Source organism: Bombina bombina, chromosome 4 (genome assembly GCF_027579735.1).
Source record: "Bombina bombina isolate aBomBom1 chromosome 4, aBomBom1.pri, whole genome shotgun sequence".
In the NCBI taxonomy this organism is placed as follows: domain Eukaryota; kingdom Metazoa; phylum Chordata; class Amphibia; order Anura; family Bombinatoridae; genus Bombina; species Bombina bombina.
Window position 1 is genome coordinate 76,172,328 of NC_069502.1, and position 21,587 is coordinate 76,193,914.

The following is a 21,587-nucleotide window of genomic DNA, read 5'->3' on the forward strand; positions in this document are numbered from 1 at the left end:
CAAGAGACTAATTCCCTTAAATTGGAAGAAAACAGTTTGGAGCAACCTGGTATCTCACATACTTAATTTAGAAAAATACCACTACACTCATACATTACGCACAGAGGACTATTATTCAATATGCTTCATATGGGAAGAGTACCTACAAGCCCGATTACGCACTAACTGAACCTTTGTTTCAGTAATTTAGAGCACCCATTTACCTATATCATGATATTTCCATGTCGTAACACCCCACGGAATAGATTGTCTCGCATTAGTATACACCTATTATTCACCCCTATATACACTCTGGTACACATATGTGCATAAAAAGAAATCAACTGTACTTATTTGAAGCAAACCTGTGACTGATGCATGTTTAGTTCATTTTCTGCAAGATGCTACATGTAGTTATACTAAAATTCACTTGTTTTTTGTTTATTGTTGATTGTAAACCAGTTACTGTTGTTGACCTAATTTAAAGAGAGTTGCCAGAAATAGACATTTTGCACTGAGTGGGACCCTGTCCCGCTTGTACAAGACATATTGAGCCTTTGCAACGCTCCACTAGTTGCCAATGTGATATAAAAATGTTATCTTTGTTAAATCTCAGGCGCTTATTTCTGTATATGCAAATTGTATATTGACCAGCTAACTGTTCACTAAATGTTTCAATAAAGCTCTTTTAAAAAAAAAATGCAAGGGTGCCAATATTTTTGGCCATGACTGTATATATTATTATTTAAGGGTTTGCAGTTTTCCCTTCTCAGGCAGCCATATTGTCTGGTATTGCTATTCAAACAGCACAAAGACATGTGTGGACTAAACAGATCTATCACACAACAAAAGTTCCTTGGTTGCTGGGGAACTCTATTGTAAGCAATAGAGTTATCAATCAAGACAGTGGCACAGATATTTTGCTCTAATATATCCGGTGTCCAAACTAACCATATGCTGAAAACTGACAGTCTTTTTGTTATCCGTTTGCAAAAGGAATAACAAAATATGAAATTTAGCAAATTTCAAAACAAAGATTAGTTTTTAATTTTTTTAATGCAGATATTCAAGCATTTACATGGGTTTCATACACAGCACTAGTGAGTACAACAGAAGGCCATGCTTGTGAATTACGGATCACGTCGATATGTGGCATTGTTTTTTTACTAAGCATGAAAATAAAGGTATGGATGTGTATTGTAGTGCAATATGCACAAGCTCATGCTGCAGAATGTTTTTACATCTAGCTATGGGGCCTATTTAACAAAGTGCGGATGGACATGATTCAATATTGCGGATCATGTCCGCCGCACATTGATAAATGCCGACAGCGTACGCTATCGGCATTTATCATTGCACCAGCAGTTCTTGTGAATTGCTGGTGCAATGCAGCTCCCTGCAGATTCGCAGCCAATCGGCCTCTAGCAGGGGTTGTCTATCAACCCGATCGTATTGGATCGGGTTGATTTCATGCGAGTTCTGTCCACCTCCACAGAGCAGGCGGCCAGGTTATGGAGCAGCGATCTTTAGACCCCTGCTTCATAACTTGTGTTTCTGGTGAGCCTGAAGACTCGCCAGAAACACGGCCCTTCAAGCTCCGTACGGTGCTTGATAAATTTGCCCCTATGGGGCCTCTTTATGAAATATCTCTCCGACATGATCCGATCAACAGATCATGTCCGACAGACATCGCTGAATGCATTCAGCATTGCACCAGCAGCTCTTGTGAACTGCTGGTGCAACGCCGCCCCTTGCAGATTCACGGCCAATCCGCCGCTAGCAGGGGGTGTCAATCAACCCGATCGTATTCGATCGGGTTGATTTAACACGATCTCTGTCCGCCTCCTCAGAGCAGGCGGACAGATTATGGAGCAGCTGTCTTTAGACCGCTCCTTCATAACTGGTGTTTCTGGCGAGTCTGAAGGCTCGCTAGAGACACGGCCCTTCAAGCTCCATACGGAGCTTAATAAATGGGCCCCTATGTGTGTCCTGCAAGACTCCACCACAGTCCAACCAGAATGCCCTGGACATCAAGTCCCCATTCCTCCCATCCCAGACCAAACATACAATTGCTGGCCATGTACTTTAGTACAATCTAAATAAAACGCTTTATTTATTTTGCATTATCTACTAAAGTGAAGTATCTGTTGATAAAATAAAATATGGCTTGAGTAGATAAGACATAAAATGAGTTCTCCACAGGGGTGTTAAAACTCTTGAATGTGCAAGGGTAAAGGTTCATGTTTGTGCAGAATCTGAAGGAAGATTAGGGGTCTATTATGGTAGTCTCTCTCTAAAAGACAACACACGTACAGCCAGGAAGCTTTTCCTCTTATCGCTTCGGTTTATTTTGTGCTATATATATATCATGGTCATTATAAAGACATGTGCCAATTGTTTACTTTGATAAAGTGCTAGATATCATTTTCTGAGACTTCAGTTTACAGAAAATTTCCTTGGAAAAAAAATATTCTTCCTCTGTTTATAAATTCCTTATTGTTTCTCAGTCAGGTAACATGAACTAGTATTTTTCACATTACTTATACGTGGCAATTTTAAGATACAACTTTGGTACTGCAGATGGTTTTTGTTTATGCTAATGGGATTCCAACACAACAGCTCTATGCACACAAAAAATACGTATGGTAATATTCTTAACTGCTGTTTTTTAGAAAATACAAAAATGTGTTCAACTGTGTCACGAGCATTATGGATAAATTCCACATTTTTAGAATTTGTCATTCAAAATTGTAGTGCAGCTCGGGTAATTTTGATATTCTTAAAACTATATTCCAGTCTCTGTAAAAAGCATCTGAATACATTAGATGACATTTTTGAAAGATCTGGGCACCCTTTTGTCCATCCAGAAACTGATCCAGAATTTAAGAACTGTATATTACACTGTTTATACACTCTGGATGAAACCCAATACATGACCACCAGAGTAGGTAAATCCAGAAGCAAAGTCAAATCAAATCAGCAACTAGTGGGTAGAACACATGAGAATAAGAATCAATAGAGTTGTCAGGAACAGGCTGAGGTAAGAAACACAAATTCATTACCAGGATGGGATAGGAATCAGGACAGGAACAGGCCATGGTCAACACCAACCTAGAAAACAATGGAAGAGAAAACCAGTAAGTCTAGGAAAAGACGGGTCAAAAAACATTTGTTAAATAAACAAGAGAAGCACACCCTAGAATTAATCACAATCAACAACAAAAAATGGCCTCCAAATGCATCAAAGCTATTTGGAGAAAACACATGCCCAAAACTGACACACTTAACAGTGTGACAAAACAGACGCAACAGAGCACAACAATTGATGCAAGCTGCCGAGGCATGACACCTATATTCAGATAGGGTAAGTGTGGAAACAATACATGTATCATGTATTTGTACATGCTTTTTGAAGGCCTTAAAAAATAAATAATAAGCAGGCAAGTAAACAACTGAAATTTTAAACTGCAAAGTTGCAGTTGCAAAGAAGGGAAAATACTAGAAAGCATCACCTTTCAGTGAGTTATAAAGAATATCAAATGTACATTTAGTGATGACGCTGCCTTGTTTTGACCACTCATGCAGGATTACAAGTAAGAGGAGATAGCTACCCAGCCATACACCCATACCCTGCATCACCTAAGCAGTAATCAACATGAGATTGTTCCAGAAGACATATAATCATGTAACATGCACAGCATACATTGAAACACAATTTAATATTCTTTTAACATTATTTTCCTCTTGAAAAATCATCAAGCTGTTTAAAATCTATAAATACATAGAACAAGCTACTGAGCTGTTGGTCCCAGATTTAGCACTTCCTTTTTCTATATTTATTTGTATTATGACCCCAGTGAAAAATATGCCTAAGGTGATGGGGGAAACCAGACGGGGACTCCCTGCCCAATGTGTCTAGAGGGATATGGTTGCACCTGCTGATGAGGCCAAAAATAGGCAGAAACGATTGTCTGTGTCATGGCCTACATGAGTATTGACCCTTTTTCTGTTGGCTTGTTTGCTGTGTTAACCCCAAGTCACAGATTAGCTTTAGTTGTGGCTCTATTTTTCTAACCTGTTCTCTTGGGGGGGGGGGGGGTTAACTCTTTGGTTCCACCTGGCTTCAAGCTGCGGAAGATCAGCAATCAGCTACTGCTATAAATCCTCAGCACTTCCTGTACTCAATGCCAGTTTGTTGGATTTACTCCTAGGTTGTGTTTTGGCTGTGGATTCCTGATATTTTCCTCTGATCATTTTGCCTGAAATTAACTACTCTTTTTTTTGCCTGCTGATTCTGTACCTTGTTGCCAGACTGTGTATCGACTTTCTGTTTGTCTCGACTATTCTTTTGGATTATCCCCTTGTGCCTCACTACCTGTCTATGATTTATATGAATTTCTTCTTGGTTTTGGGCTGCCTTGACAGCCATGTGGATATTATGGTTTCAGTTTATCAAGCCCTTTTCCTCCTTTTGAACAAGAGAACCTACAGTCAGGATTTATCAAGCAGCAGTCATCAGACCGCTGCTTCCCTACCCTGTTGTGGAGAATTTCAATCTCCCTGGTCTCGTCCAACGTGGGAGACTGACAGCTCCTGCCCACGCGTGATTGGCTGTTGGGCAGGGGGCGGGGTTGTACGTGAGTGCAAATGAGCGATTGTGTGCAATGTTAAATTTTTTTGCCTGCTGATTCTGTACCTTGTTGCCAGACTGTGTATCGACTTTCTGTTTGTCTCGACTATTCTTTTGGATTATCCCCTTGTGCCTCACTACCTGTCTATGATTTATATGAATTTCTTCTTGGTTTTGGGCTGCCTTGACAGCCATGTGGATATTATGGTCTCAGTTTATCAAGCCCTTTTCCTCCTTTTGAACAAGAGAACCTACAGTCAGGATTTATCAAGCAGCAGTCATCAGACCGCTGCTTCCCTACCCTGTTGTGGAGAATTTCAATCTCCCTGGTCTCGTCCAACGTGGGAGACTGACAGCTCCTGCCCACGCGTGATTGGCTGTTGGGCAGGGGGCGGGGTTGTACGTGAGTGCAAATGAGCGATTGTGTGCAATGTTAAATTCTGGCAGCAGATTGCTGCCTGACAAGGATTGATAAATCAAGCTCAATGTGTAGATCACAGGACGTCAGACATTTCTTCCCAAACCTACCATCAGTAACTTTAGGAAATAAATGATCCTTTGCAGTGCTCAGACATGGCAGTCAAAAGGTTTAGTGAATCATTGGGCCAACAATGCCCTAATAGAGAAACAAAATTAACAAATGTCATATTGATTGTATTATTTTATTCATTCTTTCATGCATTTGTCAATACAAATTCATTTTTTGCTATTTGTTTGCTAAACAAATACATTGAAACATTTTGTTAAAAATTCAAATATTAAACTAAATGAATCAATAAAAAACTTTGTTCATTCGTTCATTTCATTTTTTTAAACTAGCAAATTAACAAATACAAAATGTATTAAAGGGACATGTACCCCAACATCTTTCTTTCCTGAATCGGTTAGAGCCTTCAGTTTTAAACAACTTTCCAATTTACTCCTGCTTACTTTTGCTTCATTCTCTTTGTATCCTTTGTTGAAGGAGCAGCAATGCACTACTGGGAGCTAGCTGAACACATCAGTCAGCCAATGATAAGAGATATATATGTGCAACCACCATTCAGAATGAAGCAAATTAGATAACAGAAGTAAACCTGAAAGTTGCTTAAAATTGTATTTTCTGTCTGAATCATAAAATATTTTTTGGGGTTTCATGTCTCTTTAATTTTGTTTCTTTGTCTAATAGAGCTATTATATGATAGAGAAACAAAATTAACACATTTTGGGCTTGATTACAAGTGGAGCGGTAAATATTGCTTGCATACAAGCGACATTAGTGCTCCACTTCGTAATACCAGTGCACGATAATGTGCACTGGTATTACAAGTAAATCGCAATGCGAACACAAACTCACGAGAGATCGCTTCCATAGGCTCGCCTCGTTTTGATCCCGTCAGACTGCCTAGTGCAGTTATTTTTTATTTTTTTTAAAATGCTAGATTTTTTTTCATAAAAAATTAAAATACCCTCTATTTTGAGGGCATTTGGGGCACTTTTAGAAAACTAACCAAAGATCTAATTTTCAGAGCGCTATTTTCTACCCCGAGCTCGCGATAGCATTAACCAGCCACTTGAAGTGGCTGCTTAATTATCGCACCCCCGCAAACCGGCAAATGTGCGGAATAATTTAGCGCTCCACTTGTAATCTAGCCCTTTGTGTTTGTTCATTTTCTTTAACCCCTAAAGACAAAGGTTTTCCCAGCTTCCATTCTTAAATGACACCGGCAGTTTGGCACTTTTGCTCAATATTGGTTTCACTATAAGTAACTACTGTCTTGTTAAGTTCATCCATACATATTTTGTACCGTTTTTTTAACAGACAAACAGGGTTTTCTTGTTATTCTCTAAACGGGTACATAAAAAAAAAATGAAATCGGAGTTTAATACTGAAAATGGGGAAAAAAAAGAAAAAAACAACAACATTCTTTTCAGTTTTCTTTATAACAATTTCTACAAAACCTCCAAAAATAATGATTATTTTGTTCTGATTTTGATGAAATTATTGGTTTAACACAAAAATTTGCTATGCTTGGACTGTAAGCTTAAAGGGACAGTAAACACATTTTTTTTTCTTTCATGAATCAGATAGAGCATGCAACTTTAAGCAACTTTCTAATTTACTCCTATGATCATTTTTTTTTCGTTCTCTTGCTATCTTTATTTGAAAAGCAGCAATGTAAATCTTAGGAGCCGGCCCATTTCAGATTCAGCACCCTGGATAGCGCTTTTTGGTGGCTACCAATATGCAACCCATGTATGTAACCCATGTCTGAACCAAAAATGGACTGACTCCTAAGCTTTACATTCCTGCTTTTTAAATAAAATTTAAAACCTCAATGGAATGGAGAGAAATCACACAAAATCTTTGGGATTTTTTTAGACCTTGTATTATAATGTAAATAAAATTTAAAACCTCAATGGAATGGAGAGAAATCACACAAAATCTTTGGGATTTTTTTTTAGACCTTGTATTATTGTAATCATAGAACCTCTTATACAAAAAAATGAAAAAAGATGATTCTGCATCCAAAATGTATGAATTAAAACAAGTTAGCTCTTTATTAGAAACATTGTTAAAAAGATAACACAGCTGTGCGGGGTCACATGAAAAACACAGCCTTACGCATTTCGGCTCTATTGGCCGTAATCATAGACCTGAAGAGTCTCTGTTTCACATAAGAAACACTACATAGAAACATAACCATTTCTAAAGTTAAAATTTAAGGGACTCGCCATACTGACAAAACTTCTTAGAATATCTCAACTGAGCGGCAAGGTTTTGAATATCACGCCCATGGAGAGAAGGGGAGGTGTCAAGACAAGACATTGTTAACAAGCAATAGCTTATCATTTTTGTCACAGTGATCGCTTGACCATGGGGCACTTTATTGGGCATCACTGGACTGCCTAACTCCTGAGGCATCCAGTGACAGCCCAATGAGCCTGATACCAGCATGCATTGCAGCATTCCAATGTTTCAGCTCCATTTTAGGTTTGCAATCACTGTGACTGGCTGTCACAGTTATTGTATACACAGTAACATTCATATTTGACTATTACTGTACAGTTTCTGTATAGCCTCACTTGCAGGTATCCAGCAACAGCATGAGGTACACACTGATTGTGGTATGTATCTCATGTAATAGAGGCATCCCACTGACAGACATGCGATCTCCGTGACACCCTCTCCCTGCGATTCCTATTCTGGGGTGGACCACAGCACTGCCTATGCTGTGGGCGAGACCGACACTGTAACAGGACAGGAAACAACAACGGTACAGGAAGGAATCTACATTTAGCCACCAATCAGCAAGCGCTACCCAGGTGGGAAACAAAAATGGGCCGGCTCCTAAGCTTATATGCCTGCTTTTTCAAATAAACTTACCAAGGGAACAAAGAAAAATTGATAATAGGAGTAAATTAGAAAGTTGCTTAAAATTGCATGTTCTATCTGAATCATGAAAGAAAGAATTTGGGTTATATATCACTTTAAAGACATTGAAAAGTCAAAATTAAACTTGCAGGATTCAGATAGAGCATGTTATTTTAAGACACTTTTAAATTCACTTCTATTTTAAAATGTGCTTCTTTCTCTTGGTATCCCTTGTTGAAAAAGAATATGTGCATATCCTACACTAGTGGGAGCTAGCTGCTGATTGGTGCATGCACACATTTGTCTCTTGTGATTGGCTAACTAGATGTGTTCAGCTAGCTGCCAGTAGTGCAATGTTGTTCCTTCAGCAAAGGATAGCAAGAGAATGAAGCCCATTTGATAATATAAGTAAATTGAAAAGTTGTTTAAAATTGTATGTTCTATCCATGGGAACAAATTGAGTTTCCTGTACCTTTAATTACTAAAGATTTTTTTAAACAAAAATATATTTAACATAGCTAATTACTGCACAATTTTTGCCTACAATGTACATTTAATATACAAACATCTGTTGCATTATTGTTTGGAATGCACGTGCATTATTTTTTCTATGCCTGATTTGAGAACGGCTATGTCCGCTCTGTGTATAAATTTAACATCACTTAAAAAAATAACAATAATTCAAACTTCAGTTAAAATACTATGGAGTCAGTCTTTATGTCTTGGAAAATGATATGGACCACAGAGTTGTCATGCACATAAAGAATGCCCTGTTTTATGTATACAAGATCCTTAGAACAGCTGTCATGTGAGCACGTTATGCATCATACATTTTTATCAGACAAAAGGGCCTTTTATTTGGGCTTATTCTGTGCAGCAGATTTCTAATTAAACCTTATAAAATCTAAGGAGAAACACTATTTAAAGGCATAGACATTGGTGAATTTAATTTATATTCAAGGAAAGATTTATTAAGCTGTATTCACATCTTTTGAGACATTGATATACAGGCTCACATTACCAAGCTTGCAGCCAAAAAGTTAAAGGGACATAGAAACCAGTTTTATTCTTTCATGATAGAGTCATGAGGTACACACCTTTCCAATTTACTTATATTATCTCATTTGTTTTGTTCTCTTGGTATCTTTTGTTGAAAAGCATACCTAGGTAGGTTCAGGAGCTGCTGATTGGTGGCTGCACATATGTGCCTTATTGGCTTACCCATGTGCATTGTTGTTTCTTCAACAAAGGATGCTAAGATAATAAAGCAAATTAGATAATAAGTAAATTGGAACATTGTTTAAAATTGTATGCGCTGTCTGAATCATGAAAGAAAATTTTTGGATGTCATGTCCCTTTAAGAATCAGTTCCTGATACATCAACCTAAACTTGCTTATTTGGTTTTCTGCTTGAGAACGTGTTCACCTGCATCTTGATAAATGTTATTGTGACAAGTGTTTTTACACTATCTAATCAAATTACAATTGTGGTTTAAAGGGACACTGAACCCACATTTTTTCTTTCGTGATTCAGATAGAGCATGCCATTTTAAGAAACTTTCTAATTTACTCCTATTATCAATTTTTCTTCATTCTCTTTCTATCTTTATTTGAAAAAGAAGGCATCTAAGCTAAGGAGCCAGACAATTTTTGGTTCAATACTCTGGACAGCACTTTTTTTATTGGTGGGTGAATTTATCCTCCAATCAGCAAGAGCAACCCAAGTTGTTCACCAAAAATGGTCCGGCAGCTAAACTTACATTCTTTCTTTTCAAATAAAGATACCAAGAGAATGAAGACAATTTGATAATAGGAGTACATTAGAAAGTTGCTTAAAATTGCCTGCTCTATCTGAATCACGAAAGAAAAAAAATTGGGTTCAGTGTCCCTTTAAGTTCTTTGATAAATGAGCACATTATACATTTGACTTTTTTGTCCCCTTTAAGAGTTTTACCATCATCTCTCTATCAGCATGGTTTGTTTACAAATAATGATTTTCTTACGTGTGTAAAACACCACCCCACCCCACACCATCCTGAACTACACAGACTGTGCCACTGGGCTGCCCAGACATCCTATATGCCAGCTGGGCCCCATCCCCTTATTCCTGGCTTGGGATTAAAGTTGTCACTGTTAAAAAAGGGACATGAAACCCAAAAAATGTATTTCATGATTCAGACAGAGCACACAAATTTAAACAACTTCCCAATGTACAGTACTTCTTTTATCTAAGTTGCTTCATTCTCTTAATATCCTTTGTTGAACAAGCATATCTAAGCTACTGATTGGTGGCTGCACATATATGCCTCTTGTGATTGGCTTACCATTATGTTCAGCTAGTTCTCAGTAGTGCATTGCTGCTTCTTCAAGAAAGGATTCTAAGAGAATAAAGCAAAATTTATAATAGAAGTCAATTTGAAAGCTGTTTACATATGTATGCTTTATCTGAAACATGAAAGAAATAGTTTGGGTTTAATGTCCCTTTAAGAAGTATGATTTATTGTGTGCATGTTTGTATGTTCACAGGTGTAAGTGAGCACATGTAAATACATTTGAGTGTGCATGTGCATATATATGTGCACATGTGAATGCCTATGTGCGTGTGTGCATGTATTTATGTATGTGTATCTGTGTCTAATAACCAAAGTATTCTGTAATCTTACATATTGGTATAATCTTGGCTAGAATGTACAATAACCCAATATAATCTGTCAGGCATGTAATAGTTTTAGATTTTCACTGCTTCAACAAAGCTTATATGATTATCACTGCTTATGTGATGTTGGTTCTGGTCATTTTCATAAGTTTAACACAAGTAAGTGAATATGTTGAATAATGAATGTATAACATTTTTGGTTAGTTTAGGTTTACAGATGAGTAGGAGATGCCACAAGGGAAATACATTCTGACCATACTCTCAGGGGAACATGGCTACCTGCCAAAAACGTCTCTAGCTTTATTAATTTTGTTTTTGTTTCTTTTTTCCCCCACTAAGCATCTTTTTAAAAGGCTTACCATCATATTTAGAACATTAGTCGTCATAGAAACATAGAGTCCATTAAAAAATAGCTGCCATTTTTATTTTATTTATTTGTTTAAGTTAAAGGGACATTCCTGTGTAGAAATAAATTGTGTTTTATTTGGGGCATTTTATTTTTAATTAAATTCAGTTATTTTAATGTAAATGCTAAATATGTAGTCAATGTTGCTCTCCTGGAATGTCCCAGTTCTGCTCCAGATTTGGACATGTACAGTAATTGATGTCTATGTCTGATTGGTGCACTAGTTGTATTATCCTCTTTTGAACTGGTGCAGGAGAACGAGTTTGACATTGTGTTAAGTCAAAGTAAAAGAAAGCAACTTGTTTAATTAGAAAATGCAATCAAACAAATATATTTTTACACTAAAATATTCTTTAAAATACATTGCTGCCATATCACACCTAGTTATACTGTGCAAGAGAGAGTAAATAGGGAAGAAAAATCAAAATGTTAATTACAGACTCAATGACACTTTACTGACTGTTACAGACGAGGAACGGGACTTGGGAATTATTATTTCAGATGATTTAAAATTTAGTAAACAATGTAGTACTGCAGTGAGTAATTCCAGCAGAATCGTTGGATGCATTGGTAGAGGTATTTGCAGCAGAAATAGTAAGGTTCTTATGCCACTTTATAGATCATTAGTTAGGCCTCATCTTGAGTATTGTGTGCAGTTCTGGAGGCCATATCTTCAGAAGGATATTAACAAACTTGAATCTGTGCAAAGGAGGGCTACCAAAATGGTACATGGTCTAAAAAATAAAACTTACCAGGATAGGCTCAATGACCTAAATATGTATAGCTTAGAGGAGAGAAGGGAAAGATGTTATATGATAGCAACTTTCAAGTACATTAAAGGGTTTAGTAAAACTGAGGCTGTGGGTATTTTACATAAAATGGAAAATTCAAGAACAAGGGGTCATGAGCTCAAGCTAAAGGGTAGTAGATTCAGGAGTAATATGAGGAAGCACTTCTTTACAGAAAGAGTGATTGATTTATGGAATAAACTTCCTCAAGAGGTAGTAGCAACAAACACTGTGGGGGACTTTAAAAATGCATGGGACAAGCATAAGGCTATCCTACGAACTAGATAAGTTTATACTGTTAGGTAAGGTCGGGCAGACTTGCTGGGCCTATGGCTCTTATCTGCCGCCAATATCTATGTTTCTATGTTTCTAAATAAATCTTCATGCATTTGAATTGCTTCTTCTGTTTATAGATATAAAATATACAACTTCCAATTTTTTATAATTTGTAGAATTGCCCCAAAGCTCTGTCCTGCTGCTACTTATATTCAATCCTCTTTATGAGGAATCTAGCACTGCCCTTATCCTTTCTCATAGCCCCAATGGCCCCACATATTGCAGAATCATCACAGGTTGAGAGCTGCAGATTTTCCTCATCAGGGCTGTTGTCTCTATTTTATAGACAGCTCCACCGAGTTACTCCTTAAAGGGACATTGAATACTTTGAGATGGTAATAAAAAATGATAAACAGTATATATATATATATATATATATATATATATATATATATATATATATATATACTGTATATATATGTGTGTGTGTTAAAAAAAAGTCTGCAATATACTTTCACTATTTATTTTGACCCCTATTCATATAATATTAATATTAGAAATGGAACCGCAGGACACTGTTGTATACCACACCGCCATTGGCTGCACACTCTGGTGACCTATTTATAACTCACTCTAATTGGCCACAGCAGAGAAGGTAACCTAAGTTACAAAATGGCAGCCCCCACTGTTTTATAGACACTGAGGCCTAGGTTTAGAGTTGGGCGGTAGCCGTCAAAACCAGCGTTAGAGGCTCCTAACGCTGGTTTTTACCGCCCTCTGGTATTTGGAGCCAGTCATTAAAGGGTCTAACGCTCACTTTCCAGCCGCGACTTTTCCATACCGCAGATCCCCTTACGTCAATTGCGTATCCTATCTTTTTAATGGGATCTTTCTAACGCCGGTATTTAGAGTAGTGGCTGAAGTGAGCGTTAGTAATCTAACGACAAAACTCCAGCCGCAGAAAAAAGTCAGTAGTTAAGAGCTTTCTGGGCTAACGTCGGTTTATAAAGCTCTTAACTACTGTGCTCTAAAGTACACTAACACCCATAAACTACCTATGTACCCCTAAACCGAGGTCCCCCCACATCGCCGCCACTCTATTAAATTTTTAACCCCTAATCTGCCGCTCCGTACACCGCCGCCAGCTAAATTATCCCTATGTACCCCTAATCTGCTGCCCCTAATACCGCCGACCCCTATATTATATTTATTAACCCTTAATCTGCCCCCCTCAATGTCGCCTCCACCTGCCTACACTTATTAACCCCTAATCTGCTGACCGGACCGCGCCGCTATTATAATAAAGTTATTAACCCCTAATCCGCCTCACTCCCGCCTCAATAACCCTATAATAAATAGTATTAACCCCTAATCTGCCCTCCCTAACATCGCCGACACCTAACTTCAAACATTAACCCCTAATCTGCCGACTGGAGCTCACCGCTATTCTAATAAATGTATTAACCCCTAAAGCTAATTCTAACCCTAACTCTAACACCCCCCTAAGTTAAATATAATTTTTATCTAACAAAATAAATTAACTCTTATTAAATAAATTATTCCTATTTAAAGCTAAATACTTACCTGTAAAATAAACCCTAATATAGCTACAATATAAATTATAATTATATTGTAGCTGTTTTAGGATTAATATTTATTTTACAGGCAACTTTGTATTTATTTTAACCAGGTACAATAGCTATTAAATAGTTAAGAACTATTTAATAGCTAAAATAGTTAAAATAATTACAAAATTACCTGTAAAATAAATCCTAACCTAAGTTACAATTAAACCTAACACTACACTATCAATAAATTAATTAAATAAAATACCTACAATTATCTACAATTAAACCTAACACTACACTATCAATAAATTAATTAAATAAAATATCTACAAATAAATACAATTAAATAAACTAACTAAAGTACAAAAAATAAAAAAGAACTAAGTTACAAAAAATAAAAAAATATTTACAAACATTAGAAAAATATTACAACAATTTTAAACTAATTACACCTACTCTAAGCCCCCTAATAAAATAACAAAGCCCCCCAAAATAAAAAAATGCCCTACCCTATTCTAAATTAAAAAAGTTCAAAGCTCTTTTACCTTACCAGCCCTGAAAAGGGCCATTTGCGGGGCATGCCCCAAAGAATTCAGCTCTTTTGCCTGTAAAAAAAAACATACAATACCCCCCCCAACATTACAACCCACCACCCACATACCCCTAATCTAACCCAAACCCCCCTTAAATAAACCTAACACTAAGCCCCTGAAGATCTCCCTACCTTGTCTTCACCTCACCGGGTCCCGATCTGTCCAGAAGAGGGTCCGAAGTCTTGATCCAAGCCCAAGCGGGGGGCTTAAGAGTGACGTCCATCCTCGGGCTGAAGTCTGGATCCAAGCGGCGGCTGAAGAAATCCATCATCGGGCTGAAGTCGGAAGTCCATCATCGGGATGAAGTCTTCTATCAAGCCGCATCTTCAATCTTCTTTCTTCCGGAGCGGAGCCATCTTCTTCCCAGTCAACGCGGATCCAACCTCTTCAAGCGACGCCTACTAGCCGAATGACGGTTCCTTTAAATGACGTCATCCAAGATGGCGTCCCTCGAATTCCGATTGGCTGATAGGATTCTATCAGCCAATCGGAATTAAGGTAGGAAAATTCTGATTGGCTGATGGAATCAGCCAATCAGAATCAAGTTCAATCCGATTGGCTGATCCAATCAGCCAATCAGATTGAGCTCGCATTCTATTGGCTGATCGGAACAGCCAATAGAATGCGAGCTCAATCTGATTGGCTGATTGGATCAGCCAATCGGATTGAACTTGATTCAGATTGGCTGATTCCATCAGCCAATCAGAATTTTCCTACCTTAATTCCGATTGGCTGATAGAATCCTATAAGCCAATCGGAATTCGAGGGACGCCATCTTGGATGACGTCATTTAAAGGAACCGTCATTCGGCTAGTAGGCGTCGCTTGAAGAGGTTGGATCCGCGTCGGCTGGGAAGAAGATGGCTCCGCTCCGCTCTGGAAGAAAGAAGATTGAAGATGCGGCTTGATAGAAGACTTCATCCCGATGATGGACTTCCGACTTCAACCCGATGATGGATTTCTTCAGCCGCCGCTTGGATCCAGACTTCAGCCCGAGGATGGACGTCACTCTTCAGCCCCCCGCTTGGGCTTGGATCAAGACTTCGGACCCTCTTCTGGACAGATCGGGACCCGGTGATGTGAAGACAAGGTAGGGAGATCTTCAGGGGCTTAGTGTTAGGTTTATTTAAGGGGGGTTTGGGTTAGATTAGGGGTATGTAGGTGGTGGGTTGTAATGTTGGGGGGGGGTTGTATGTTTTTTTTTACAGGCAAAAGAGCTGAATTCTTTGGGGCATGCCCCGCAAATGGCCCTTTTCAGGGCTGGTAAGGTAAAAGAGCTTTGAACTTTTTTAATTTAGAATAGGGTAGGGCATTTTTTTATTTTGGGGGGCTTTGTTATTTTATTAGGGGGCTTAGAGTAGGTGTAATTAGTTTAAAATTGTTGTAATATTTTTCTAATGTTTGTAAATATTTTTTTATTTTTTGTAACTTAGTTCTTTTTTATTTTTTGTACTTTAGTTAGTTTATTTAATTGTATTTATTTGTAGGTATTCTATTTAATTAATTTATTGATAGTGTAGTGTTAGGTTTAATTGTAGATAATTGTAGGTATTTTATTTAATTAATTTATTGATAGTGTAGTGTTAGGTTTAATTGTAGATAATTGTAGGTATTGTATTTAATTAATTTATTGATAGTGTAGTGTTAGGTTTAATTGTAACTTAGGTTAGGATTTATTTTACAGGTAATTTTGTAATTATTTTAACTATTTTAGCTATTAAATAGTTCTTAACTATTTAATAGCTATTGTACCTGGTTAAAATAAATACAAAGTTACCTGTAAAATAAATATAAGTCCTAAAATAGCTATAATATAATTATAATTTATATTGTAGCTATATTAGGGTTTATTTTACAGGTAAGTATTTAGCTTTAAATAGGAATAATTTATTTAATAAGAGTTAATTTATTTTGTTAGATAAAAATTATATTTAATTTAGGGGGGTGTTAGTGTTAGGGTTAGACTTAGCTTTAGGGGTTAATCCATTTATTACAGTAGCGGCGAGATTCGGTCGGCAGATTAGGGGTTAATAATTGAAGTTAGGTGTCGGCGATGTTAGGGAGGGCAGATTAGGGGTTAATACTATTTATTATAGGGTTATTGAGGCGGGAGTGAGGCGGATTAGGGGTTAATAACTTTATTATAGTAGCGGTGCGGTCCGCTCGGCAGATTAGGGGTTAATAAGTGTAGGCAGGTGGAGGCGACGTTGTGGGGTGGCAGATTAGGGGTTAATAAATATAATATAGGGGTCGGCGGTGTTAGGGGCAGCAGATTAGGGGTACATAGGGATAATGTAGGTAGCGGCGGTTTACGGAGCGGCAGATTAGGGGTTAAAAAAATATGCAGGTGTCAGCGATAGCGGGGGCGGCAGATTAGGGGTTAATAAGTGTAAGGTTAGGGGTGTTTAGACTCGGGGTACATGTTAGAGTGTTAGGTGCAGACGTAGGAAGTGTTTCCCCATAGGAAACAATGGGGCTGCGTTAGGAGTTGACGCTGCTTTTTTGCAGGTGTTAGGTTTTTTTTCAGCTCAAACTGCCCCATTGTTTTCTATGGGGATATCGTGCATGAGCACGATTTTGAAGCTGGCCACGTCCGTAAGCACCGCTGGTATCTAGAGTTGCAGTGGCGTTAAATTATGCTCTATGCTCCCTTTTTGGAGCCTAACGCACTGAAAACCCAGCCATTCTGTGAACTCTAAATACCAGCGGTATTTAAAAGGTGCGGGGGGGGGGGGGAAAGCATGCGTAGCCAACGCACCCCTTTGGCCGCCAAACTCTAAATCTAGCCGTAAAACTTTACACTTATTCTGTCAATATTTAAACAGCTAATTAAACTGTAAAAAATACATCTACAGGTTATTCTCAGACTAATCTTTTCTTTGAATGCATCATTCTATCTAGCATTTATTCATCTGGTACTACTCATGCCACACCCCTGCTATCTACTCTGTTTTATGCTGCTCTGCCCATAAAACAATGGTCCTTACTGCCTTGGTTTTCAAAATCCAGATTATGGGAAGGGTGAAAATTCCCTAAATGAAATAGACCTATCAGCACAGTATTACCTATTTGTTATTGGATGTGCTGCCTTGTTGCGTTAAATAGGATAAGGAGTCAAATCTCGGTCAACAACAGAATTGGTCAATTGAATCCCTACTCAAGCCATGTGGATTAATTCCTTTGAAGTTGGCCAATAGCTATGAATAGTGAGGATGAAAGCAGGTTGCAGCTCACAGAATAATGTAAGTGATGGTTTACCGAGGCGCCACTGGTCAATTAATGAGCTTGTAGATACCAGATATATCTAATGTGAATGATGTGTTACAGCAACACAATACAAAATATGTATCATAAAGATAAATCTGTAACACATTCAATAAATCTACATATGTAAACGAGAATGTGACAGCTAATCACCCCCAATTTTATTCTAATAAAATCCTATTGAGTCCATTCTATACCTGCATTGACTGTATGAAATTTGCGTTTATGAATTAAAGTAAGCACATTGTAATTTTAAGACATTTCTGATATTTAATAAAAAACAGTATCAGCCAAGTTCATTTTGAAAGAAATTAACATCTTGTTTGCTGCAATTGTTTTTCTATTATATTCAATCTGCCTTTTGCCTTATTTGGAAGAGCCAATCTGGGCTTAAGACTAGTATCGCTTTAAGGGGAAACAATTTTACAGTGTCCATTTAAGCAATCTATGGAGATATTCTTATATAAAGTTAGTTTTCCAGGAACATTTCAAATTAAGAAAGCAAGGGGAAATGTTGTTACTTTGTGCTTCTGCATTATGTCAACTGTATCTGGAACATCTCCGCTTGTCGAGGCACTTATTAAGGGAATGGGGAAAATGCCAAAATCCGTAAACTGTTATTTTCACTTATGTATTATAGTTTAAAATCCCTGTTCGCTGTGTTTTATCACTCAGAGAAAGAAGGAGAGAAAGTTAGCAATCCTTTTTCTAGATGTTTGCCCAAGTTTAACTCACAGATAAGGTCCATTCCTCTATAGTCCCCTTTAAGCCCGTGTTATGCCCAGGTTAGGCCTCAGACTCTTATACCTTGTAAACCCACATTATATAGAGAGATCCTGGATGAGACCTTAAAGGGACACTATACACTAGATTTTTCTTTGCATAAATGTTTTGTAGATGATCCATTTATATAGCCCATACAGTTTTTTTTTCAGTTTTTTTTCAATGTTTAGTTTTGCTTATTTTTTAATAACATTGCTCTGATTTTCAGACTCCTACACAAGCCCCAAAGTTTTAGAAGTATACTGATGTATACCTACTCCAGTTTGCTCCTGTTTGTGTAAAGGGTCTTTTCATATGCAGGGGGAGGGTGTCTGCTCTTTTTTGCTATAGAACCACTTTCAGTGGGTGTTTCAGCTAACCTTTTCAACAGAGCTAAACTGGGAGCGTCTAAGTAAGTTTTTAAACGGTTTATACTGGATTTTTATATCAGTATCCATGTATTATTATTTATAGTAGTGTCTATTACATGCAGTTATATGTAAATTGGTGCATACTGTCCCTTTAAATGAAAGTCATTGTCATTGTAGATTACGTTTTACCATCCTGATGGCCTAAAGCTTTGTGCTCTAGCGAGATTATCTAAGGAGTCTTGTCAGTACTGTTAGGTCCCTCAAATAATTTTAGAAAGGCAAATTGTAGCTTGAGAGTTGTTTATCTTACTATGCAGATGAGAAGGACAGACACATGTTCGGCAATATAATGCTCAAAAAAAGTCCCCAAAGATTTTCTAAGATTTATCTCCATGCTGCTGAGTTTTTGTTCATTAGGCCCTATATAGGGTTGAAACTTCGGCCATGTTACCCTGGACAGTTATGAGTTACACTAATGCTATCCAACTGAACTTTTCATGCTCTATCCATAGGCATAATCATGTTCCTACCTATAAACCTTGCAGCATGTGTAACTCATTATTGTCCAGGTTCAGGGCCCAAGGTGACAACCTTAGCCCTAAATGAGACCTCAGATTAGATACATTTTCCAGCAGCCCCAATTAGACCAGTTATATGCCCAAGAGTGATCCTAGATTAAATGCATGGTAATGAAGCTCATTTTATGCTAACTATATACCCTGGTGAGATCTCAGAACAGATCAACAGCTTGTTGGACATCACATTTCTAAATCATGGGCATCCATTTGGCCTCCCCCCCCCCCCCCCCTCAATTTTTGTCTATCACAGCTGCAACTCTTTTAGGAAGACTTTCCACAAGATTTTGAAGTTTGTCTGTGTGAATTTGTGCCCATTTTAGCCAAAAGAGCATTTGTGACGTCTGGCACTAATGTTGGACAAAAAGGTCTTGCTCTCAGTTGGCTTTCAAATATCCCATAGACGTTCAATGGGGCTGAGGTCAGAGAGCTGTGCAGGCCACTCCAAACTCCACACCAAACTCCTCATGGACCCTGCTATGTGCACAGAGGCACAGACATACTGGAACTGGAAGAGGCCTTCCCAAAACTTTTGGCTACAAATGTTGGAAGCACCCAATCCATTATCCATCCTCCACCAAAACTTTCAGTAGGCACTATGTATTCTGTAGGTAGTGTTCTCCTGACATCCCTTACACCAAAATTCTCCCATCAGACTGCCAGATAGTGAAGTGTGATTTACCACTCCAGAAAACATATTTCCACTGATCCAAAGTCCAGGGGCAGCGCGCTTTACACCACTCTAGCTGATGCTTGGACATTGCACATGTTGATGTCAGACTTGTGTGCTGCTCCTTGGCTATAAAACCTATTTTGTGAAACTCCTAGTCCACAGTTGTTGTGCTGATGTTGCTTTCAGAAGCAGTTTGAAACTCTGTATTGAGTGATGCAACAGATGATAGATGACTTTTACGTGCTACGTGCTTCAGCATTCAGAGTCCCCGTTCTGTGAGAGTGCGGGGTCTACCACTTTGAGGCTGGGCTGTTGTTGTTCCAAAAACTAAGAAATGTAAGATTGAAAACCAAAGCGCCACTTAAGGCTCGGTCCTCTTAATCCAAAAATGATAATAACAATAGAAGGATAAATATAAAAACATAAAAACACTATGTTTTTTTATGTTTTTATATTTATCCTTCTATTGTTATTATCATTTTTGGATTAAGCGGACCGAGCCTTAAGTGGCGCTTTGGTTTTCAATCTTACATTTCTTAATTTACTATTTGACTGCTAGGAGTCAAGAAACCGAAGCTAGGTCCTATATTTGGAGGGCGCTTAGTGTTATTTGTCTATCACGTTGTTCCAAAAACTCTTCCACTTCAAAATAATAGTACTTACAGGTGACCAGGACAAATCTGGTAGTGCAGAAATGTAACAAACTGACTTGTGGCAAAGGTGGCAACCAATGATAGTGCCATGTTTAAATTTACTGAGCTCTTTAGTACGCCCCATTGTACTTCCAATGTTTGTCTACAGAGATTTCATGGCTATGTGCTGGATTTTATGCAGCTGTTAGCAATGGGTGTGGCTGAAACACCCACACTCAACAATTTGTAGGAATGTTCAAATACTTCCAAATAGTGTATATGCCAAAATGAGACTTCATCAGTAATGTTCTCCTGCAACCTCTATGTGAGGTAATAATAGCAAACAGAGAAAAAGAGGCACATACATAGCACTCAAATGAAGCAAATTGAAAAGTGTAACATGTACACATAATAAGACTTAGATTAAAAAGCTAGTCAGCTATAAAGTCCCAGAGTCTGGAGAACACTGCAAATAAAGCGGGCAAATAATAAGCTAATTTGAATGTGACCAAGCAAATGCTTAAGGAGAAAACCACAAGTGAAATCGCTGCAGACAAATTAACTATACAGAGAACTTCTTCTTCACCACAATATATCTAGTAATAAATTAGCGTAACACAAGTGGAAGTCCTGGGTCACGTAGCTATAAGCCCAATAATTAGAACAAACTAATATGCCAGACAGAGGGAGGTAACACGCCTGATGCGCATTTCGCCAATACGGCTTTGTCAAAGGCGAACCTCCCTGCATAAGTCATGAGTCAAGCACCAATCAGGGTGATGAATCGCCACACACCCTCATTAGGAGCCTATCACAGGACTGACAGGATTCGATTGGACTCAGTCCAATCATATGGTCGCTTTGTGTTTGCTCAGTTTCTGACGACATCCTTTGTACCACATGCCGGCAAATATAATACAGTATCACAAATGCATAGATTTTTAACAATTATAATGTATATATTGCTTCAACCATAATAGTTACAACGGTGAAGTTAGATTATGTGTGATTCTGCTCCAATACATCAGATATCATTATTAGGAAACTGAAAATTATGATA

At 37.9% G+C, this 21,587-nt stretch overlaps 1 protein-coding gene across 1 annotated transcript in view; it reads left to right on the plus strand.

Annotated features, from left to right (window-relative positions):
• The window catches only part of ADCY3 (adenylate cyclase 3), a 413,132-nt gene that overhangs the window by 39,733 nt on the left and 351,812 nt on the right, over positions 1 to 21,587 (plus strand).